Source organism: Balaenoptera borealis (assembly GCF_965194805.1).
Source record: "Balaenoptera borealis genome assembly, chromosome: 5".
NCBI classification, from domain to species: Eukaryota; Metazoa; Chordata; class Mammalia; order Artiodactyla; family Balaenopteridae; genus Balaenoptera; species Balaenoptera borealis.
In genome coordinates, this window is record NC_138862.1 from 144,722,291 (window position 1) to 144,748,216 (window position 25,926).

Genomic DNA, 25,926 nt, shown 5'->3' on the forward strand with positions numbered 1-25,926 from the left:
CTGCCATTGCTGTCTGGTTAAGCCTAGGAAATGAAGATCTACATGGTTAAGTGAATAGTTTGCTAAGTGCTTAACGTAATACTTGGTATTAGGGGAGGTGACTGCTGATGGTGCTGGCAATACTGGGTTTTTGCTGCTAGCTGTGTCCTTCCTCTGCAGGGAACAGATAACAATGAAAGCTAACTTGTATCATCAAACACATATACTTTTCTAGGTACCGTGCCAGGCATTATTAAACCCTTCAATTTTCACAACAATCCTGTGCTGTAGGTATTTATAGGAGGTATTTATTATTCCCATTTCATAGATGAGGAAACTGAGTCTGATAGAACTATTTTGTCCAAAGTTACACATGGCTTGGGAGAGCCCAGGCATACAGGCAAGGTGCCTACCTTCGATCTATTCGCTTTACCGCTGCACTAGGCTACCTCATGGATGTTGGGAAAGGTTGTAAAGAAGGTGGGTCACATTTGAAATACAGAGCCTTTCCTTCAGAAGAGAAAGATTAAATGCTCAATGCTGCAGCCAGCTGCTTCCAGCTGCGCTGAGAATCTCCTCGTGAGAGGGGGTGGGGGGCTGCTGTCTCAGGGTGTAAACCCTCAGGGTCTCCCTGGTCAGCTTGACTAGGGACACCCAAATCCTGGGACAACTGGACAAGGCTAAATGTATCAGAAAAATAACTGAGTAATTATAAATTAAAAATTCAACTGACAAAGAGACTATATTTCTTCTTTGTTCTTGGGTTCTTTGTGGCAGGTTGCAAGAAAAGACACACAAACAATAGAAATGTTCAGACAAGGGAAAAAGGTCAAGACACTGAGTGTTTGAGCTATTCATTTAGCACGTTATTTTCCCAGCTGGGAAATCTACTGCAAAACTGAACTAAGATCAGAAAGGTGCTTCATAAATGTATAGGTTCATCTAGCGATATATTTGAAGTGCTTAGATAGCGGACCTCTCTCTATTTCACTTTAATGGCCCAGCTTAATTTGTCATCTTTTTTCCCTCCTTTTAAAGCATTGCTGAGACTCTAAGATACTCATTGTGAATTAATTTGGGATTTGGCATAATAACATTAATCATGCTAAAAGAATTCATTTGACAGTAATGCAGTATAATTAGTGATGTACTAAATCCATTGAGATCTACCAATAATTATAGAATCGCTATTTTAAAACCTTATATAGGCATTCATTTTTTCTTCCTTCTTCCTTTTCTATTTTGAATCTGCAGCATGTAGAGGCAAAGTCTCAGCTCTGACAATTTGCTTTCTGAAATATTGGGCAAAGGTATCAAGAATAAACCCTAGTAGACTTAGCAGTAACCTTAAAGACCCTTCGCTTAGGGTAAGGTGTAAGAATCACCTTAAAGGAGACTGTTTAATCCTGAAGACAGCTGGTTGAATCATATGGAATTATTGAGAAAGCTTGAGGAAACAAAGGGGACTGAACAGACCTAGAGTTTAGTAGCTGACAAAGCTTAAAAATCTGGCAGAGTGTGGGGAAATACCTAGATATTCCTGTTCGTAGGTTGTGGTGAATGTTTAATTTTTCTTAAGAGCACTTACAGTCCATTTGGAGTAGGAAGAGGTGAGGAGGGTGGTTTCTGTGTTTGTAGATTTTTTTAAAATTTCAACAGAATGAGATCTTAGAAATCAACATGCCAAATTGTATCATTTTACATAATGATAATAATAACAGCTGAAGCCCACTGAGGCTGTATGGCTTGTTCAAGGGTAAAATCTGGTGACTCAGCCGGGTCTGGACTCCAACTGTCAGCATCCAATAGTCACAGTCTTCTAGTCATAAGCTCTCCATTTTTGTAGGAGTTTAGAATCAGCCCTTTTCAACAGGAGTCCTAGAAAGAACTAAGCCCCAATGTCCTAAGACATCCCCTGCATCTAGAATGGTAGTGACCTTGTAATGTCTTTGAGAACATTGTGAAAATAGTTATTCAGATGGATTTCTGCATCCTTTGGCTCCGCTGAAGAAACATGGTTGAGAAAGCCTTAGACTCTAGAACAGGAGGGTCCAATAGAACTTTCCGTGGTAACAGAAATGACCTCCGTCTGCACTGTCCAGTACGCTGGCCATATATGGCAACTGAACGCGGGAAATGGGACCAGTATCACTGAGGAAGTGAATTTTTAATTTCATTTAATTTTCATTTGAGACAATGTGGCTGGTGGATTCTGTACTGGGCAGCACACGTCTGAATATTTTTGCTCCGTCAACATATAAAGCCACGTAACAACCCTGTGTTGTCAAAGATCTCATACTAGTGCATTTGAATATGTCCATGTTTTGGGAGGAACATAGCAGCATTGTGCTTTATAGGACATGATCTACAGGGCCTGGGTTAAGAACCTTGCACTAGCAGCTGGGTGTGATTCAGGCCAGGGTCTTAACTTCTTGCAGAGTTAAGTTCCTTACCCCAGGAATGAGGTAAAGAATAAAGGAGTTAATAGTGTGCAAAGTGCTGGTGGAAGTGAATACTCCCTGTGCCAGATCCATGGTGGTGGACGCTACTGCTTGATTCAGGTGCCCCAGATACGGCTTTCTGAGTATTTAGAAAAGAACTGTGGCCTTGAATTGCACAGACTAGCAATGTACTGAGGAGAAGAGACAGTGGCAAGGATTATTTTATCACTGAAATTGTTTAGAATCGCTGAAGCTCAGAAATAATAAAATGCAGGCAAGCATTTTTTTGGTATTTTAAAAATATTTTAAAATTCTCTCCAGACAATGCAATCCCTTCTCACCTGTTCCTGGGCTGAACACTAGCACCCTCCCCTGCACCCCTGCACCCCTGCCCCAGTATCCTTTTTGCACAGACAAGTACCTAGTAACAAGGGTCTACATCTTGTTATTCTCACCTTTCTTTCCCCAGCCCTCTGAGATGCATTAATTAATGAAACAAAAATTCTATCCCTACAGCCTTACACTCTCCCTTGCGTACCCAAGGCATTCAAATACTTGGTAAATGCAAGAATATATTATTCTCACTTATTCATTTTCAATCTATTTTTTATCATAAAATGCTAATAGTCATATAAAAGCACAGAAAACATGGCAGACTCCACTTACTCATAACTAGGTTTACAAATTGTTAATTTTCTGCCATATTTGTTTTTGATATCTCCTTTTAGAGAAAATCTCATGATGGTATATAGTTTTGAAAGCCCCCTCTACTCTTTTGGGAATGCAGCGGGTTGTTAATGGGAAGACACGTCCTGGCATTTCATGTACTATAGGATCCCAATAATGTTGAGTCTTTGAACAAAGAGAATGAAGCAAAAGCAGTAGGACATTAGGATATTAGGAATTAGGAGAAGAGGAGGATAATAGTATTGTTGAGCCAGATTGCAGTGAAGGACATATGAAATTGAAGCCCATTTGGGGGTATAGTTTACCCTAAGTGATGGGAGCCAAAGCATTGTTTCCCAGCAGCTCATTGCTCAGTTCTGTGGTGCTTCAAATATAAATGCCACAGTCCTTGCCTTCAAATACAGGTTCAACTGGAGAGATAATACTGACCCACAAATATATCTGAATTGAGAAAAGGAACAGTTATCCATGGACGTGCTAACATATCACTGGAAAGCTAAGCAAGTCACCAGGACAAGAAGGATGAGTTAATGATGGCTTTAAAGTGTTTGTGCCTGATGGAGAAATGGGGTTGCTCAGGAAAGAGAGATTAAGAGCAATTTTTGTGGTAAAAATAAGGACTTTGTGTTTGGATCTATCAGGATGGAGAAGACAACAGGGCAAGCGTAAGTAAGTATATAGCATGCTTTTGAAAACCAAAGCCCCTGGATGCTATGTTCTAGGCTGCTGTAAGAACAAATTATCCTGTTCAAATAGTTTATTGTTAGATCAGGATAAATTACCCAAATGAGGCTTAATATGATACTCCCATCACTACCCTATTCTCAAGCCAAATGTGCTTGGCTTAAGAAATGAAGTGAAAGGGCCAGTCTTAATGTTTTCTTGCCATAATTCAGCTGAACTTCCAAACAGGAACCACTGAAGGTTGATTCCATTAATTTACAGAGTCACACAAGACCCCTAAAGATGAGAAGAATGCACTTCTGTCATCCTCCTGTTACTATGCCAGCAAGATAGATTGATCCAGTGATGTTGTTATCCTAACCGCCCTCATCCTCAAATTAAGTTTTTCTTGTAGAGCCGTTTTTGTCCTTATATTATCAAATCAAATACTTCATTCAGTGACTCTGATATTTAACTAGACTCTTGGATCTGTATAGAAAAAAAAAAATGAAACCTGGAAATTTTCATGAAGGAGCTTAGCTATCATTACATTTATTTATTGTTATATAGGAATCACTTAACTTGCTCTGAGTTCCCCAGTTCTGAATCCCCAAGTAAGCTATGTACTCCATTGTTCCTAAAAGGATAGTAAAAGAATTGCATGTAGTGCACCTGTGTTTACATGAGGCAGCCCACGTGGCTTCTGCACAGCAATGGGATACAGTGGCCATGATCTTTGTCTTTGGTTGGGGATGTATTGAGTTGAAAACTGTGTAACATCTGCTTATTTATCATGTCTTAAATACTTGAGTGTCTGTGGTAGTTCTGATATGAGCTGAAGATATGGTCAAAACTCAGAAACATGCAAAGGAACCTGTGGCTTGGAAAGCATTGCTTATACAGTGTTATAAATGAAGGGGTTGATTAACCCCTTACAAAAGTATCCCCGGTCTTAGTGGACAGGGTTCAAAAGAGCAAATGCTTTTTGTACCAAAAGTATAGTCCATCTATTACATATCAAGAGTGTAATACGTGGGTTAAACTTTGGTACAAACATGTATTTAGTAACTACACTTTAACAACTTTCATTATATCATTGAATATAAAGATGGAAAGACCTGAGGGCAACAGACAGTCCTTAACTCTTGAAATTTTTTATACTTAAAAGAATTTCTTCAATTTTAAAGGAATTTTCTTTCAGCCAAGTGATCCTTCTCTTCCCATAGTCTTAATCATTTTCTAATTTAGACTCAATCACTGAAAGTTCTTGTTTTGGGGTTCTGGTTTTTCAGTGTTAACATTTTTTGCTGAGAAAGAAACTTATCTCACTGTCTGCTGATGCTTTCTGTGGTCTTTTTTTAAAAAATTAATTAATTAATTAATTTTTGGCTGCTTTGGGTCTTCGTTGCTGTGCACAGGCTTTCTCTAGTTGCAGTGAGCGGGGGCTACTCTTCGTTGTGGTGCATGGGCTTCTCGTTGTGGTGGCTTCTCTTGTTGCGGAGTACCGGCCTGGGCACGCGGGCTTCAGTAGTTGTGGCACACGGGCTCAGTAGTTGTGGCTCGCGGGTTCTGGAGTGCAGGCTCAGTAGTTGTGGCGCATGGGCTTAGTTGCTCAGTGGCATGTGGGATCTTCCTGGACCAGGGCTCGAACCCGTGTCCCCTGCATTGGAAGGCAGATTCTTAACCACTGCACCACCAGGGAGGTCCCTTTCTCATGGTTTCTAGAGCCAAGTAAGATCTAACTGTTCCTCCCCAGATAGATACTTGGGGTTAATTCACATTCTCAGCCACCAAATTCTCACTCAAACTCCCCCCAATTATAAGAGCACTCTTCTTCCATTTAGAGGTTCTCTCTTCTTATTTCACAGAACACGTGTAGTGCTTCTAAATAATCTGGTATAACAAATCATCTTTATTTTGCATTAGTATTTCCTAGAAACTGGGTTGTTTTTTAATACAGCAAACCTTGAAACAGAAAAAAGAATCTTACTACCCAGAAATGATCACACTGTTAGTATATTGATCATGTTTTCTCCTAGTCTTTATTGTAAACAGTGAAATGCCTATTTTGTTTAGAAAAAGGGCTTTAGAAAAGACATGGTGTAAAAGCAATGATATGAATATTTTCCCACCTACTATTATGTCAAATTTACAATATTCTTTGAAAATAAGATACTGAATTTAATTAACAAACACATTTATAAATAGAAAGTATTTTCAAATATTCCAAGAGAAGACAGAGTGAGAACAACAGGTTACTAATGGAATCTCTTAACAGATGAACCTGAGTACTAGCATTACTTAATATTTTAATAAATGATTTGGAAGTTAGAGTGCACAGTGAAATCTCTGCGTTTGCACATTGCACTAGCTATTCTTATGGATAAATTATAGGAAGATCTCACCATGCTCTTGAGAGTAAGCAGAAAAGTGACTGATGAGATTCAATAAAAATGCATTTTAAGGGGAAAAATGTCCTGAGCTGTAGTTTATAATATGATGGTTTGGAACTATCACTTACAAAAGAGCAAAGAAGAGCAGTTTTTTTCTGCTGTTTGAAAACATGATTTTAGACCAAAAAGCTAAAAAAACACTGGTCATTATTCATTCACTACACAAATAATTGTTGAATCCCCTTACATAATTGTAAACACCATGCTAGATTCTGAAGATGTAGGGTTAAAAAAACACAGTAATTTATGGCTCATTTCTAGCAGCTAGATTGCTAAATTCTCCCTCCTTTCTCTCTTTTTATTCCATCTCTCAGCTCCGCTCCTTAGCACTTCTAGACGAACCAAAACTTCCAAACTCTACCTGATACCAGTATTAACGTAATCAGTATGGCCTACCTGTAATGCCTGGGCAGCGCTGCTACAGGTGTCAATGCTTCTTCTTTGGATTGACTCCTTAAGAAACATTTTCTTAATAAGTATGAAGGAGTAACTATGAAGAATGTTTCTTAATAATTATGAAGAATAACGTGTATCTCACTCTACCTATTTTACTGTGGTTTTCTCACCTTTTTTCATTTCTCACTGTGAATAATAATCTAGCACAGTATGATAGCTCAATAAGTTACAAGTCTAGGTATATTTTAAAAGGGATATTGACAGCATTCTACTTTGATATAGAATATTTTAATTTGAATGAAAAAAACACAGCAACAATTTTTTTTTCTTTTTTATAGGTCATACTGCCAAAGAACAGTGTGTTAGAACACACTGAAAACAGAAACGGGTCTATTAAAACACAATTAATATTGAGCTGCATGAACTGCTTGTATATTTTGGAGATTAATCCTTTGTCAGTTGCTTCATTTGCAAATATTTTCTCTCATTCTGAGGGTCGTCTTTTCGTCTTGTTTATGGTTTCCTTTGCTGTGCAAAAGCTTTTAAATTTCATTAGGTCCCATTTGTTTATTTTTGTTTTTATTTCCATTTCTCTAGGAGGTGGGTCAAAAGGATCTTTACAAACAATAAATGCTGGAGAGGGTGTGGAGAAAAGGGAACACTCTTGCACTGTTGGTGGGAATGTAAATTGATACAGCCACTGTGGAGAACAGTATGGAGGTTCCTTAAGAAACTAAAAATAGAACTACCATATGACCCAGCAATCCCACTACTGGGCATATACCCTGAGAAAACCATAATTCAAAAAGAGACATGCACCACAATGTTCTTTGCAGCACTATTTACAGTAGCCAGGACATGGAAGCAACCTGTGTCCAACAACAGACAAATGGGTAAAGAAGATGTGGCACATATATACAATGGAATATTACTCAGCCATAAAAAGAAACGAAATTGAGTTATTTGTAGTGAGGTGGATGGACCTAGAGTCTGTTACACAGAGTGAAGTAAGTCAGAAAGACTTACTGTATGCTAACACATATACATGGAATCTAAAAAAAAAAAAAAAAAAAAAAAGGTTCTGAAGAACCTAGGGGCAGGACAGGAATAAAGACGCAGACATAGAGAATGGACTTGAGGATACGGGGAGGGGGAAGGGTAAGCTGGGACAAAGTGAGAGAGTGGTATGGACATATATACACTACCAAATGTAAAATAGATAGCTAGTGGAAAGTAGCTGCATAGCACAGGGAGATCAGCTCAGTGCTTTGTGACCACCTAGAGGGGTGGGATAGGGAGGGTGGGAGGGAGATGCAAGAGGGAGGGGATATGGGGATATTTGTATACACATAGCTGATTCACTTTGTTATACAGCAGAAACTAACACAACATTGTAAAGCAATACTCCAATAAAGATGTTTAAAAAACCCCCACAATTAATGACATGAGCAAGTATAAAGTACAGTTATAACACAACAGTTGTCTGCATTTAGACAGAGTGCACAGAGTTTTCCTGTGAGGGTCCTGTGCTTGGGGGTCTTACCCTTTGATGGTTCTGAATGAAAGGGGGGTGGGATGCACTGAGGGGCAGAAGCTTTACCACCATTAACTTTGTGTCTATGAGTCCTGCTCATAGAATTGCAAAATATGGTTGTACTTACGGTCTTAAAATTCTCAACAAAATACCCCAAACGGAAGTAATTTTAATTCACAACCATTAAAGGAAACCAGTGAAAGCCATTCGATGGGGCATTGAATGTTGCTTTGCTGTAAATTCCATCAGAGCAGGTGGTTCTTTGTCTTTTTCATCCTTACATCCTCAATGTCTGGTATCCAAAGTATGGTACGTGATAAGAGTTCAGTTAATACTTATTTATCCATCACATGCTTATACACTGCCTACTCTCTGCCAGACATTATTCTAAATGCTCTGCACATATTAACTACTTAATCCTTAAATCAATCCTGTGAGATATGCATCCCCATAAAGGTGAAGAAATAGCAACAAGTTAAGTAATTTGCTCAAGATCACACAACTTGTAGGTTAGAGGAGTTGGGAGTCTAACTCAGACAGTCCAGCTCCACAGTCCATGCTTTTAACCACTCGACTGTGCTTCATTGAACTGAAAATAATTTGGGGAGAACCACTGATTCTTAGGATATATTTTTGAGCATAGACCCAATTATTCCTCTTCTTTCCTGCATGAAAATTCTCCCACCTTCTAACCACATAAGGAAAAACCTTACACTTCTTGGCATGTCATTTAGGACTTCTCTTAATTTGACCTTGTTTATTTTCTACCTTATTTATCTGTACTTCCCTTATGGCTAGAATACAAGAAGCATAAAATATCCCAATGGCCTGACTAGGCTGTTTGGTTTTATACTTCAGTGATCTTGACTTCCCTTTGCCCAACCCCAGTTCTACAGATCTATCAAGACCAGATTAAATGTCATCTGTTCTATGAAGTTTGCAGGGAGTTGTCTAATTTATATACATAATCCAGGGTCTAGCACCACATCTGGTACAAAGGACTGATGGGTGTGGTCACAGAAGCGTGCACTGAACAGCTCCTGTAGGCTTCTCACGTGCCTTTGTAGGCATTTTCACACACATCTGCCTATGGTATTCCCATAGTCTACAGTGTAAATGGTGACCCCAGGATTTGGGCAGTGCACACTGGCACAACAGTACAGGGCAGCCCTCTGGTAAATAGCAGGAGCTCATTAAGGATCTGTTGACTGAGTTAGGCACTTTTTGCTATCATGAGGCCAGAGAATGTCCAGTCTGGCTCTTTCTATTAGTTGTTTGGAGAGCAATTACCATTCTGTTGGTCCCTGGACTTATGTTTCTAAATTTATATCTCCTTCCACAAAACTATTGGGTAGAAAAATTGAGGCGATTCCAACTAAATGCCAAGCTATATCCTTGGATACCTTTGATTTCCACAATAAACAAAAATTCCCAAGTTTTGGAGGCTGCTTGAAAGAAAAAGTTACTGTTTTTATTTTTTTTTACCTATTCCATGTTCCATACGCTCTGATGAGAAAGAAATGATGCACCTTAGAGTGTGGCCCTCACCCAGGGGGTTAAGTGCACTTCTTGATCCACAAGACAAGCAGAGGAAAAGGGAAGGAAGGCAGTGACTCCCAGCAGGTCTCAAAGTCACAATTCTAAAATTGGACCAGCCTCTCTCCCGCTCCCAATGCCCCAGCACCAGAATGAGGGCACAGAAGCCCCAGCACTGACCCATGCGTTTGTCTCATTGTGTAGTGACTCCTACCTGCTAGAATTGTTGAAGGTGCTTATATATGTTTTCTTTTATCATTTTAATTGCCATTAAGTTCATATTCACTAGCACCTCTAAAGAGCTCATTAAACGTGCATTTTAATGTGTTCTAAGTATATACATATGCACACATTTTTTATACATATTCATAGATATATCTGTATGTTGAATATCTGTTGTAATTTTCCAGCAACCTCAAAGCCTTCTATATGTTTATCATGGGCTAAGTTTATCAGATTGATCTACTTTGTTATTTTTAGTAATTAAAAAAAATTATTTGGGGACAAATAGTATTGTCTTCAGCAAGTTATTCAGAGAGACTGTTGGAGGTTTTGATATGTGACCAGAAAAATATTATTTACTAATGAAACAAGAAACATCTAGCAGGATCGAATCATAATTAATTGCTACTGCAGTTGGGAAAACTACCACTGGCTGACAGAACTCATAGAGGTGCTGATCTTTCTTCCACTTTTGTTTCTATCCCTGCTCAGAGAAAGTAATTAATCATTATGGAAGAGGGGAAGCCTATATAATTTGTTTACTGGTAAAACATCCTTAAATGAGAGAACTAGAGGTGAAGAAATCTATCTTCTTTCAGAAAATTTAAATGAAGTATGATTCAGATTTGTTACTTTTCAATGTGAAGCCATAATGTCATAAATAAGGGAAAGATAATTTTTAGGAAGAAAGAAAGTGCATAATTAAAGAGATAAACAATGTAAGGTTATTTCCCTGTATATGAATCTATTTTTTACAAAGCAAGGGTAAAATATGTACATCTTTTCAGTCTCTTAAAGTAGAATTTTTGACTTTCGATTGAGGCAGAAGACCAATAACAATAGTATTTCACTTCAGATTTTCTTTACAGATCTTCATGAAAGTAATGAATGATTAAAATATGAATGTATTAGGAAAGAATATTTTACATGTTTTACATGGTTTTTCTAAGCTTTCAAAAAAAAATTCCCTAAATGTTGTTTTGAACACTGATAAGGAATTTTTCAGAAGCCAGTTTAAATAAAATTGAGTATTCAATCTTGGTAGTCTTGTTAGTTTCTTAGTGACACTGTCCTTTCACAGTCTTGTCTTTGAGTGCAGTTTTTACCTCTTCCAGCCAGGAGCAGCAGTGTGGACTGGAGGTTAGAGCGAATTGGGACCACACCTAGCGTGTGTGTCCGTAGCCGCGCTTGTCAAGAGCAGGATGGTTCTAGAACACTCAGAGACACGGAAGTTCTAGAAGGCGAGAAGCCTTCCTTATACAATGGCCAGTTTAACACATTTTAAAACAATTTATTTGAAAAAATAAAACAAAATATCCATAAATAGGTTTATGACCACTTTTTTCACAATCCCTTTATTTTTGTGTTGTAGCATATAAAGACGTAATCTAGTAAGAAAGCATCAGATAACATTAAAAAACAAAATGTTGCTGTTCTAAATTGAAGTACACATAAACATGTATATATCCATTTATATTTCTTTGTATTTTCCAATAAGGTAATAAACTACATACATTCTAAAGAAGAGACTAGAAAACTTTTTCGGTATCCTTGGAACCTTCAGAGAACGACGTTTTTGTCTTGTTAAGAGACTTCCCGGCTTCTCAGTGAAGTTCCCTTTGAAGGACATAATGATAAATAATGGAGCGATTTCAATTGTTATTTTGCCAAAAGGTATTGTCTGCTTTTTTGTGTTCATCATGACTTGTGAAATTCAGCTGTGTCCTTGGTCTTAGCTAGCCAGAGCAGGGAAAAGGCAAAGCCATTCCATTGTGGCTCTCTCCGGTGTGAAAAATCAGATGCCATGCACTAATGGTTGTCAGTCTGATGACTGCTCGCCTGCCATTCTGGCTGAGGGGTGGAAAAGTTACCCGCACGTCTCAGCCTGAGTCAACATAACCCAGAGATTATCTGGAAGACCTTTCTGGTAAGAATAGCTCTTTTTAACGTATTGTTTAGATGACTTTGAAGATTTAAACTGCTTTTGTCTTTCTTACTTACATGTCTGCTGAGGGAATATACCGTACACTCTGAATTTCTTACTTTTATTAAGTTGGATTTGGTCTTGGTCTATAAACTGTGGTTGAATAAGCCGGACGTCTCTGTTAATAGAAACTTCTGTCCTTTTGTAGTCTAATGCATGAAACTAATAATTTCATACCTCTTAGGCTATAGCTATACTGAGTTTTAGTAAGTTCTTTGGTTGCTTCCATAATCAAAATATAAATAATTTTCCTACCATAAATAATTATATCCATTTTAATGTGAAAGAAGAAAATGCCTGGCTGTATTCCTGTATTGTTAGGACCAAATATCATTGAGGAATTTGCTGCACTGGAAAAAGTTTTTAAGTGAGCTATCATAAGGTATAAAATGAATTTAGAGTCTGTGAATGACAAATAAGATTTATCAAGCAGCATAAAGCAAATTGGTACATTTAAAAGTTAATGGTATTTTGGAGTACCAAATTACAGTGGGGAGATGACAAATATTTCGCAGTTCCGAAAAGCACCCTAAAGACTTGAAGTGTTTAACGAACCAGATCATGTGGTGTTATAATATTGGTTTCCATTCCTTTTGGACTCTGACTGCATTAGCTTATGTTTTCCAGAGGTAGGTGTTTTTGAAAGGCGGAAGTTTATTAATGTTTGTCATTTTCTTCACAAAGCTCAGTAATGGGCTGTAGCTGGCTAATTTAATCCATAAGGCACTTTCCTACCCTGTTGCAGGTTTTAAGCAGAAGTCAAATTGCTTTGTTACATTTAGGTATAGAACAAAGGCATTATGTCATTCTATATGTATACATCCCACTGAGCTCCAGTAGTTACCAAGAGAAAACCGCACTTCATTCCTTTCCCTCTCTGGAAAGCCATAGGTGTATGACCTCCAAAGCAAACAAACAAAATTACCATGCCTTAAAGAAAAACAAAAACCCAAAACAAAACCTAAGGCAGTATGAAAGCCTGGAACTGACCCTGTCCAAGCTCTGTGCCTTTTTAATTTAATCGCCGCAACCTGCAACTCCAGTCTCCTCTGATTTCACAGAAGTGAGTTGACTTTTAAAGATCTGTTGTCAATGTGTGGAAATATCTGCACCTCTAACTCTATAGGCAGATATTGGAAAACGACCAGGTTTGTGCTGATTTTTCATAATCCTCAGGAATTGGACTGGGCTGCCATTTGCTAGGGTCAGATGACTGACGATGGGAGATGGGTGGGTGTCCTCAGGCAGGCCTGGCGGGATGAGCGGAACTTGTCTAGATTCAGAAACTGGATTGTTTTTACTTTCTTATGTGACGACGCTGATATGGCATAATATTGACTGAGCTGCGATGCGGGGCCGTCTGCTGGCTGATTTTTATTGCAGGCCCATTGACAGAGTCTCATTGTTTCTGCTTGGTGTTAATCTTCTTGATTTCATCACTGATGAATTGGCACAGAGTAGGTGAATTTTGTTCATATTTTAGGGGAATACACCAATTGAATAATTATTTGAGAGGATCTGGACGTCTTCTGGAGCTTAACTGTTTGGAAACAGTGTGGTTTCTAAAGAGCCAAAATGTACCATTTAAAAAAAAATCCTCTGAGGGTCTCAAAATTATATTCTAGAATCACTCTTCTGAATTTTTCATTTCTGAATTGTATCACCCTGTCCATGCTTGTACCGGATATGGCATAGGTGTAAATGCTTCTTATTTAGCATCATAATTTTGAGATGTGTGATGGTGATTGGGGTACAGAATTATTCTTGAGATTCTGTTTGTTTTATAAATTAATATACTGAGTGAAGACGTTTTCTTAATTTTATGTGTTGGGACCTCAGGTCACACAATAAAATAAAAATATCTTAAGACTGTAGTCTACAACATAATATTTAATCTTCTCAGGATGCTCAACTTCAGATAATCTTAGTTAAAAAGTCAGGAAGTACTATCAAGAACAAGTCCAGAAAGGCATTTTTTTCACATCAGCTTAACCAAGACTCTTATCTGAGGCAGCTAACAATCAGCCCAAATGACTAATTTGATTTTCTACTTCTCTTCCTTTCCTTAATCAGAATTCTGATAGAGGGATTAATTAGCAATAAAGCAACATGAGGAAGATGGAAAGAAAATGAGGGCATAGATAATCCACAAACTATATATAATCATCCCTGCGTAATCAGAAGTTAACTATCATTAACATGACATTTGCTTTTAAAGCCAGGAAGAAAATTATGATTTTTGGCACTAACCTAGTCTTTAATTATAGCACAGTACCATTCTTTCCTTGTGTTTGTTCAGATAGCTATAAATTATATTAGTCTAGGGCTTTTGTGTCATTTCCTTTCCTTTTCCATGATTTATATAGTCAGAATACTGACCTATAATTAAGTGTACTTGAGAATGGTCTCCAGTTAATTAAATGCTCTGGAGTGTGTAGGGTGTTCTTTGCCAAAATTCCAAGGGAAGAGGCCATCCCTGGGTTAAATATCTACAAGGAGTCTGGGTAAATCTTCAGTGCTAGTCTTCTATGACTGTTGAAGCTGTCATGAGAAGTAAAAATAAATCTTTCTTGACTATTGTCTATAAAAGAATGTAAGATTCATCTTTTCGTATAATTTAAGGATATCATTTTGAAAAGTAATTGTCTCATTTGAGGCATGCCTGGTTTTTAGTAACTAGTAAAACAGATATATCATATGGAAATGAAAAATAAACTCTTCCTTCCTCTCTTTATTTTTGTCCTTTTATCTTTCTCCATAACAATTCTCCATTCTCTGCCAGAAACAACTAGTGGCCACTCAATTTGATTCAATATATGGATGTGAATTTGCTTCTGTGTGCAGTGCAGTAAGCTGAAGAGGGCCTATTAACACAAGTAACTCTTACCCAAAGAGCCTACCCAGGTGCCAGAACTTGCCCTCACTCCAAGGGTGAGTGGAGACCCTGTCCCTCTTTATCCCTCTTTATTTTTATTTCCATCCTTACCTCACTTTGCCAGCAACACCTCACCACCCAAATGCACATATGCCCTGAATGATATGGAACTTGTTTCCATTCCAAGATCCCAAGGCAAATCCTAGGACCCATATCAACTAAAGGGAATGAAGAAGGGAAGGTGGGGGGAGGGAGGGCAGGGGTAATGTGGAGGATGGGAAAGACTCTCATTCCTCTGTGGTTTCACGTAGAAAGGAAACTCTAAATCTGCTCGGGGGCTGCATCAAAACATTTATTCAGGCAATTGCTCACTGTAGTTGGGTCATCTGTATACAGCAGAGGGATATATACTGGCAGCTGGGTGGAGGGAGTTGGGTCTACAGATGTTTTATTTGGCATGCACAGTGTTTTAAAAAATTGAGCCAACATTTAAAAAATTAACAGATTTCAATCCCAGTCCAGATTTCTGGCTTCTTTTGGGAAAATCAGAAGAGTGGCAACACTGCATCTGTAATCTCCAAACTAAACCTTGAGGTGACCGGAGGTGACAAGGGTGAGTATACTTACTGGTGATCAACGGGGTCTGTTACATTACTGCCTGGCCCCTGTGTAGACGGAGCTAACCTCCTCCCTCCCACCTTTCCCCTCACACCCACACATGCACACCTTTCATGATGTGCAGGTAGAGGTGCTTTTTTGGAGGGAGAGGTAGATGACTTGAGAGGTGATCAGATCAACCTTGGCTGGGCCAATATTAAGGTGAGGGTAGGAAGAGAGGCAAGGCAGCTTCCCAGGTTTAATTGGGACCATATGAAATTTACCTTTTTATAGTTCAGAAGCATCACATTGGCACTTTTATATCTATAATCCACCTCCCCTCTCTTTTTCAAAATTTCTGCTGTAGCCCTAGAGTCTTCATTGCTCTATGGAATTTGTTAAAGAATGGTATATTGTCCTTTTAGATCCCTAGGACTTCAGTGTTCCATGATTGGATTTTAGGGAACAACTCACCTTTTCATTCCTCCATAGATTTATGTTTTATTTTCAGCCCAGTAGATACTCTGTTTCTCTCCAATTAAAAAAAAGTAATAATTTACAGACAGAATCACTCACTGTCTTGTGATCCTAAGCTTTAATAGCTCTGAACCCAGAAAGACTAATATATATATTTATTGTGATAAAATACACATAACATAAAATTTACCATTTTTACCATTTTTAGATGTACAACTGATAATACAAGTGTATTCACAATATTGTGCAACCATCACCCCTGTCCATTTCCAGAACTTTTCTATCATCCCAAACAAATTCTGTGCCAATTATATAATAATTCCCCATTCATCTTTCCCCAGCCCCAGGTAACCTACATTCTACTTTTCTTTCTCTTTGAGTTTGCCTGTTCTAGGTACTGCATGCAAGTGGAATCACACAATATTTTTCCTTCTGTGTCTGCTTGTTACACTAAGCATAATGTTTTCAAGGCTCACTCATGTTGTACTATGTATCAGAATTACATTCCTTTTTAAGGCTGCATAATATTCCATTGTGTGTATCTATCACATTTTGTTTATCCATTTATCTGTTGATGGACATTTGGCTACTGTAAATAATGCTGCAGTGACCACCAATGTACAAGTGTCTGAGTCCCTGCTTTCAATCCTTTTGGGTATATACCTCAAAATGGAATTGCTGGATCATATGTTAATTTTATGTTTAACTTTTTGAAAAACTGCCAAACCGTTCTATAGTTTTACAGGAGTGAAAAATGCAAACTGCCTTAAATCGTCCTTTTAAATTACGATAAAGCCAGGCTTTTTTTTCTTCTGCCATAGGAAATATTTATCAGGTTAGAGAAAAGGTAAATTCTTCCTAAATATTCTAATCAAAAAGAGTTTCATTAGGGTCCAATTTTGATGAACACTGTTTCTGGTTTTCAAGCCTATATGCAGCACTTTTTGGTTTCAGATTAACTGTTCTGATAATGATTTATAGAATTTAAATTCTTCCATGGAAACCATCATAGCTGATGAGCCTATTTGCACAACCAACAAAGTTAACTCTGGGTTCCCATTCTTCTAATCCTGGAAGTTAATTTGTTAACACATTATCACACAAATGCCTTTATGTAATCATACATGAGCACATGTGGTTTGAGTATGATACTAACATACATGCACACATGTGCGGAGGAATGTTAAACACAGTGCAGTCTATACCCACCAGTAACAGTTTGTGCCATGCTTTTCCTTATAAGCAAATGGCACTCGTTTTAGATAAATTTTATGATTCTCATCAAAACAATTTTTCTCACTCATTTAAGCACACTTTAACTTTATTATGTAAATGAACTTTGGGGATGGCAGTGTAAGAGTTAAAGTGAGCTCTGAAACACTCTCTGGCTGACTTCGGGAGAAAAGAAAAGTCATCATTGGCAATAATGTAGACAGACATGTCTCCTCTTAAATGGTGGCAGTGGTCTGTGTCTGCAGTCAAAGCTGTAGCGTGTGGGTTCATGTTTTCATAGTACAAAGGAGTTTCATTTGACAATTTCATACCAAATAGTCCCTTATGTTCACCCATGGAAATAATGGGAGCAGATCTGTGGGTGGGAATGGCTACATTGGCTCAAAAAACTCTCAGGACTAAGATCCAGGTCTGTGATGTTGACAGTGTGGAGAGGAGTTGCAGTGTGGAAAAGGAGGAGCTATGTCTTTTGTTTAAAGATCTCAATTAATCCCATTTTCTGTTATATTTTACAATGGGATAAGAGGATCAGAAGGGTTTTATATCATTTTAGTTTTCAAAATAATCATTCAAGTGAACTGCCTGGCTAAGTGACAACTCAGATTTCTTTTCCATCTAATTCCTTTCCTGTCTTTTTTTTCCTTGTCTTGCTTCTCTATGGCAGTACCCTGCAGGGCACCCTCCTCTAGCTGGACCCAACTGAGTTCCTGCCTATGTGCGTTCCCAGTATAAGCAGCCAGTCTAACTTACCACATACTGGGGGAAAGGCACGGACCCAGGATTTCATTCTGCCACTCAACAGTGATGGGACCCAGGGACAGCATGGGCTGTGCAGTACGAGGCTCTGGCTTTGGGTCTGATTCTGTCCCTTACTGACTTTTGTCAACTCTAGCAAGTTAGTCAACCTCTTGGAGCATTTAAGTTTCCTCATCTGATATGTTCTTTGTGAGAAATGTAGGAATTTAGAGAGAAAATGAGGACTGAGAACCAGGTAGAGAAGAAGGACAGTGAAGAATTATCTGAGATGGAGTTGCCCAAAGGACTTTTAAGAACAAAGCCAGGCAACATTAAATTTTAAGTTGCTTATCATCCCCATGCTGTAATGGAATTTCCTTCTTTTACTAACACCTTGTTTAAAAAAAAAAAAAAAAAAAATATATATATATATATATACATATATATATATATATATAATTATTGCTGATACTTTAGAATGGAGATGAATTTAAAGGGGTTTCACTTCTGAGCTAATAGACCCTGGAAGAGAGAAAAGAATAGTCATAGGTGAAGCATACAGTATCCCATATGGTACCCTATATGGGGAAGTCATCATAAACAAAACAAGAATAAGTGATTATTAGGGGAAGTGGAGCCTTCCTGGGCATTCCTGGAGATATTGGGCTAACTTTGGATTGCCAAATTGTTTATTATGTCAAAGGATATTTTCAAAAAACCTCATTATTTCCTCAATGATTTTAATGCAAAAATGAAGAATCATAGAACAAAAGAAGTTCCTTTACACTGAATAAATATGGCCTGATGGAAATTTTACTATATTGTTTTTATCTTTGCCTCATTTTCCCGTGGACCATCAAATAACTTCATTCCTAGACCAGCATGTGAAAATCTTGAATCTAGCTTCCAACTCCTTTCAAAGCTAAGACTGACATTTACCTAAAGTAACTGCCCAGTTTACAGGGTTGGGAGACTCAAACCTTTGGGGTAATTCCAGGTTTTGCATTTGTGGTTCTTTGTGTATCATCAAACATTCCCATGGGAAGAAAGTGTGGCTAATCAGGATCCCAGGCTGAAGGTTATAAATTTTTTTCCCAAAGGGAAGACAGAGATTCTGTACTACAGGAATGATTCGGTCGTATTGATGTGGAAGCTTTCTTAGATTTTTTTGGTCCTATAGCCTCATTTTACAGATGTTTTCATTTAAGTTTGGAAGCGTTAAGTGATTTATTCAAGCTCACACAGCTGTTTTGTGGTAAAAATGAGATTGAACCCAGGTTTCATAATTCCTGGTTCATCTAGATATTCATCCATTTTAACACCTCCTGGGGGCCACTATTGCATGAGGTGCTGAGAAATAATAATAAACCACACAGTTCTGTAGCTCTCTTTATCAAGTGTTGGGAAGATACCATCTAGAAAGCAACAAATAGATGCATCAAACCTTGAATTTGAAATGGATCTTAGTGTTTATTTACTCTAATTTGTATTTAAGATAATGAGGCCCTAATCTAATGAGGTAACTTGGGATGAACAGACAGATCTGAGTAATTCTGGTGTTAAGAGTCAACAAGACTTGATGGCTAGTTAACCATGGAGGCTGAAAGATAGAGAATTCAAAGGTATACAAGGAATTAAGAACTTGGTAGCAGAATAGCATAGTCATTAAAAACACAAGCTGTGTATTTCTCTGCCATTACGATTTGAGGGACCTGAGATCAGGCGACCTCAGCTTACCCATCTGTGAAATCAAGATCATTTCAACTTGAGGGGTTTTGTGAGGATCAAGTGGTATTACATTTGTTGCACTATATTGCCTGACATGGGTAGGTGAGTATTATTATCAAGAGCATAGTGGTATTGATTTATGAGAAAAAATGAGGTGTGTTGGTTTAGGGAAATTCTTTCTCCATTAACTTATGGATTCAATTTTTGATTTATGAAGGCTCTAGAGCCTGGCTACATCAATTAGCCATACTTTTTCTTGTATCCGCCATCATCTCAGAGCTTTTTAACTACTAAAAAAATTAAAGGAATAAGAGTAGACTTGGGCTACCAAGTTTTGGAACGAGAATTCAATGAAACGTGAATAGCAAGACCATTGAGTGCAATCCAGGGAAAGAGTGATTGCTGTAGGTCATACAGTGTTGGCTATGAACTCTTAGTGAATGATGCCAAGAGGATGTCTTGATTCAGATACTGTAAGCTGACTCTGCACGGGAGAATTCTGTTGAGGTGATCTGAGTTGGTAGCACTGGTTTGTAAAATACTTCTGAGTTTAGGGGGAGCAGTAGTAACCAAAAGCATCCCATAAAACAAACTTCTATTTCCTTTTATTGCACTTGGTGAAGGTTATTAAGAATGTAATTCTTTCTGCTTGCTATGTGATTAGCAGCCGAACCTTTTGGGGGTACATTTCCATTGCTACGCTCTTGTTATCACAAATGGAATTTGCATGCCTAATTCCCTTCCCTCCATATTGAATCCATACCCCTTCAGGTCTAACGGCATGCTAAAAATGATTCCAAACCTCCGATGTTGATTGTGGGCCATATGTTAGCACTAATTATATAAATGAGGCTTGGTGGAAATGTGACATGCTAAGCATTCTAAGCTTAAGGAATTACCTAAATGAATTCTAGCTTGAGTTAATGCTAGGAGAGACAAGGAAATGCGGGTACAGGTTTTGAGCAGATGTCAACAGGTCTGCATGGCTCTTCATGGTCTTTATTTGTCTAATGATAAGGACTGCTGATGGAACATTGTGTCAGAATATATTGAAGTGCCATTTTCCTGAAAGCTGCATTTTGCACCTACAGATGGATCCATTTTCTGAATAGGCAGAGTAGAATGATCCCCAGGGATAAAACTGAAACTAGATCAGGGTAATGTGTGTGTGTGTGCGCGTGCACGCATACTTTTATATCCGTGAAACATAAATGGTGGTAGTGGAAGTTTGGGGGGATGGTTGACTAGCATCTCCTGGGGCCCAACTGTTTAGTCTTGACATAAGCAACAGTTCCTGAAGAAGATTTCCTACCCCATGTGATTTTCTATGGGTGTCTTATGTACTCAATTCCTATTGGACCGAAGAAATGTGGCTTCTTTGAACCTGTATATTTCCAGAAGCTTATTCTTGGTGACCCTCTTTTGCCAAGAAGTGAAAAGACATTCCCTTGGCACATTTGGCCACTGCAATATCTTTACATGCTGGTCTCCAGCCACCGGACTGCAAACCTACTCCATGTAGAATGACGAGTACCCCCTTGTAGATGCATTTCCCATAGTCCAAATCAGACCCTGTGCCTCTTTTAGATCATGACTCAATGCTCATCTCTAGGGCCAGCTGGCCTGAGGAATTGTGCTCAGATTATTAGAGATGATTGAAAAGGTCTTTGAGAAGGAAGCATTGGCATCCCCAGGACTTAAATCTCCATGTACCCATTGGAGTAGCACCAGTTATAGAAGCAGACACCTCTGTTTACAGTGATGGAAAGTCCGGGCAGAAGGGGAATCAGAGGGAGATGGAGAAATAAATGCAGATAACACCAGAATTCTGGGTTCAAATCCTAGCTCCTCTGTCTTTAGGTGGGACCATTGCATTCTTCATCAGCAGGATGTGGAAAGTCAACCACAGGGAGTGTAGATGAGAAGCAGCTGAAAAGATGTTTGTTTATTCCCATCCTTTCCATTGCGTCCCTTTATCTTAGGCTAGGAAACCTCTAGGGCTTCTTTTCTATTTGCTTAATGAAGGCTGAAAGAAATTTAAGAGGAAAAAGTACTCTCGTGCTGTGACTCAGTGCTGTTTCACGTTCCATCCATATAACCCCTATGATCACCTCCTTTACCTGTTCACAGTTGGAAAACACTCTTAGTTGTCCTCAGTTTGTAGAACAAGGTCAAGAGATACACCCTGGTCCTGCAAAAGGATTGGGACCTTCCCAGCCTTGGGTACCACTTGGCCCATGTCATCAGCCACCTACAAACTTTGGGAAGCTTCACTGCATTTTCTCCACCTGGTCTCAGATCCACAGCTCTCAATGTCAAAGCAACAGAGCAACTCCCACTGGAGCTGCTATTGACCTCATTCTCCCAAAGTCAGGCTGCAGAAGGCACCGCTGAAGGGAGGTGTCACAGAACACACCCAAAGAACTTCCTCTAGGATATGGGGAAAATATAATTCTCTTTCCCCCCCAGAACAGATTGTGCAAATAGGTGGATTTCCAGCTCACCTACTCGGAAGAAGGTGCACAGTACAACTGAGGATCAAATTGGATGAAAGGCAAATTGTCAAAATAACTAATATAATAGCAATTTAAAGTTTGTAAAACAATTTCACATATGTTTATGCTTATGTAAGGAGACATGTTACATGAAAAATTAAAAACAAAATATTACTATTAAATTTTAAAATGAGAATATATGCTTTTTGAGTCTTTCCATTTGATCTAAAATTTATTTAGATCTTTGTAAGCATTGTTGGAAATAATCTTTGTGTAGGACATTACACTAGAGTCTCTGGGATGGAATAAAGTACTCTGCAATTCCAAAAGCTGGATTATAAATTGCGTGTTTTCTGAATGGAATGGATACAAGATGAATTTGATTTGTACCTTTAATTTTTCCACCAATATCCAGCAACTGGTTAGAAAATACCAGGCTTGGTTGGCACAGGTGTAGGGACAAGATTCACCAGCCAGCCATATCCTCCTCCCTTTGGGAGCCTCCGGAGATTAGAGAGCAGAGGGAAGGGACAGATGACTGCAGTCGCAACAGTGTGTAACGAAAGTATTGTGCCCTTGAAATGCTAATATGGGTGAGCATCACATTGTAAACTTCACAGGGTTAGGAGGCAGCCTAGCCGCTTGCATCACATAGACTGATCTTTATGGGAGACCTCTTATTTTATTCTTTACATATTTCATTTTCATCCTGTGTTTTCTTTGGAATTAATAGAGCCTCTTAAAAACTGCTGTCTATAAATTTTCTCTCCTGCATATGTCTCGAAACAGTTTCATTTCTTCATTTAAAACATTACAGCCCTTTCAAAATGCTCTATTTTGTATTTAGTTTCACCATCTCATATAAAATACATGTTCTTCACATAATTATGTAAAAATGGGTTTGCAAATGCTCTAGAGATCCATATGATGGGCACATTATAGGATTCTAAGTAATAATAATCTCCTGTTTACATGAGACCTGATTTTCATGCCAGTTTTTATACTTTAATAGAGCCAGAACACGGCTTTGCTCAAATATGCCAGTTTATTCTGGTCCATGAAATACACTTGAAATATCACAGATTAGTTTGCCTGGGAGAATGTGCAACTACATCTGATACTTTAGAGGTGAACATAGTGGAGCCAGAGATGGGAACCATTGTTGTCCTGTTTGCTGTGAGCAGAGCTAAACCAAGCCCAGCAGGGTTACTGGAAGACCCAAGGCGTAGGCAGGAGAGGAGGAAACAGAAAAAGGAAATTATAAATTGAAAAAAGTAGGCAATTAAGCAAAAGGAAAAAAAAGAAAAGGTATCGTGTTATATAAAGGAGAGCTCGAGCACAGCAAGCTCAGTTGATACAAAGAAAGCACAGTGGTTTTCAAGTGTGGTCCCGGGAACGGCAGCATCAGCATCACCTGGAAACCTGTTAGAAATGCAAATGCTCGTGCCCTACCCTGTCCCCATCCTGAATCAATCCATGGGGAAGAGACCCAGGAAGCCGAACAGATCTTCCAGGTGATTTTGATGTGCACTCAAATTTGAGAACTCCCAGTCTCCTGGAAGGTTCCAGCAGCCTCAGCACAGTGTGCTGAGTGTTTGAGAGGCTGTGCACCTGTGTGGAGTGACGCCAAGCCCAGCTGCAGGAGAGGGAGAGTCAGGGACCCAAAGGACATGGGGATGGAGAGCAGAGCCTAGCTAGTAGAGATATACCAGGTAGTTATTCTCTCCAGAGCAAATGTTTTGAAAGCAGCACCTTTGCAGTGACTTCTAAGGTGACAATGTCATGACAGAGTTAAGACAGTTGGAGGAACCATGTGAAAGGCATGGAGAGAATCTTGCCCAAAGGCGGGGTTATGTGTTTGCTCTACCACTCAGTGGTGGCCGATCCGGTCTCCTGGTGTGTCACTGCCCAGGCTCAAGTGTATGGTGTTGGCCAAATCTTTAGGAGGGGCAGCAGAAAGCAGGATCCAGGCAGAGGGGGGAAAACATTGTGCCCTGGGGGACTGGGCAGCAGGAGTTAGCGCATCCAGAGCACAAAAGGCTGAGGGGGCGATGGCCAGAGACGTGGCCATCAGTGCAAGGCTTAGGAGTCATTGGACACCCAAGATAGAAAATGAACCCCACACTAAATGGGATCAATACTTTCTTTTTTTTTTCTTTATAAATTTATTTTTTTATTTTTGGCTGCATTGGGTCTTCGTTGCTGTGTGCGGGCTTTCTCTAGTTGCGGCGAGTGGAGGCTACTCTTTGTTGTGGTACGTGGGCTTCTCCTTGTGGTGGCTTCTCTTGTTGTGGAGCATGGACTCTAGGTGCGTGGGCTCAGTAGTTGTGGCACATGGGCTCAGTAGTTGTGGCTCGCAGGCTCTAGGCATGCAGGCTCAGTAGTTGTGGCACACGGGCTTAGCTGCTCCGCGGCATGTGGGATCTTCCCAGACCACGGCTCAAACCCGTGTCCCCTGCATTGGCAGGCGGATTCTTAACCACTGTGCCACCAGGGAAGCCCGGGATCAATACTTTCTCACAATCCCCTACTAGAGGCCCATCTCTGGTACACTCACTCTGGGACATCTGACTTCAAGCTGGCCCAAAGCACTTGTCTGTGGATATTTGAGAGAACGAAAATCATCTAGTCAATAGGAAACAAATGCCAGTGACCCCCCAAAGAAGCAGAAGATGCAAGAGGAGAGATGCTCTTCCTTAGGGCATTCCCTCCTCTCATTCACATTCATGAAAATATTCAGGGCAAACAATTTCTCATTTAACCTTAGAGATAAAGCCAAGTGGGATTTGACTCATGTTCGGTTTCCTATAGAGAATAAATTTGAAATATGGGAAACATGGTGATACACTTTTGCTGTAGGCAATGCATTGCAGTTGACCTTGTATTTAGGGGTGATTATCAGAATATTTTATCATCTGTTTACCTAGACGGAAACAGCTAATTCAGCCTTGTCCATAACCTTCCTTTTTAAAAAGTAGCATTTGCTTCTTTCAGTGGTTTAAACAGTGATTAGGGAAATGTACTGTAAATAATATTTTCATTATATATTAATTGGATGAGTTTTCCCCCAAGTTTACAGAATTAAATGCACACACATTTCCTGAGATTTTTAAACTTGTCTTTGAACCTCTTTTGAATGCTTTTCTAGGCTTTCTTTTTCCAAAATGCATCTCTCCTCCACTACCACCCAGTCCTAACTTCACTCTTTTTGAGTTCACGTGGCTTCCTCTCTAAGTCCCGTAAGGGCAAGATGGTGCGGGCTTGGCCCTCCCTTGGCCTCTAGCCCAGTGCCTGGCACAGTAGGTGCTCAATAAACATTAATTAAACCAATGAATGGCTACGGAAGACTGCTCTGTGTACCTGCTTTTGAAGCCGGTCTCTCTTCCATTGTCTCCTTTGGCCCTCTTTCTTCCCCCTCTTCCTGATGCGTTCATTACAAAGACATTAGACCCAGTCCTCAATTTCTCTAAATTGTTTATGCAACTCATTACGTTAAAAGGTAACAAAGGCGCATAGTAAAACTATTTTTTTTGCATCAGAAGCTGTGTAGTTTTAGAGACATAACATAGCTCACAATGCACATTAATTATGAAAGAATATATAATATTGAAACCATGAATTGTGGCCAGAAAAAAAATCTTTTTGATTGTTTAGTGTCCAGTGGACTCCGTTTTAGGTGTAGTCCCTTCCAGGGAGAGGCTCATAGAAAGGGTGAGCTGGGGATTGAGAGCATATAGATGCATGTAGATAAAATAGGTCATGGGCAGGGTTTCATGAAATTTGAATGTGAAGTGGTATTATGCATCTCTTTCATTTAAATAACTTAAAATGAGTAATTCACTCCCCAGAATATTTGATAAAAATCCTTGGAAGTTTGCCAGCAGGCACAGT

At 39.1% G+C, this 25,926-nt stretch overlaps 1 protein-coding gene across 2 annotated transcripts in view; it reads left to right on the forward strand.

Moving 5' to 3' along the window:
• The first annotated feature begins 5,296 nt into the window (after positions 1-5,296).
• RARB (retinoic acid receptor beta) overlaps positions 5,297-25,926 on the forward strand; it is a 675,515-nt gene continuing 654,885 nt past the window's right edge. The window contains exon 1 of one of the 2 annotated variants that reach the window (XM_082392788.1): positions 5,297-11,838. The gene's annotated coding sequence lies outside the window, so the exon portion shown is untranslated. The remainder of the gene's footprint in view (positions 11,839-25,926) is intronic. The other variant, XM_082392790.1, reaches the window with a different exon arrangement.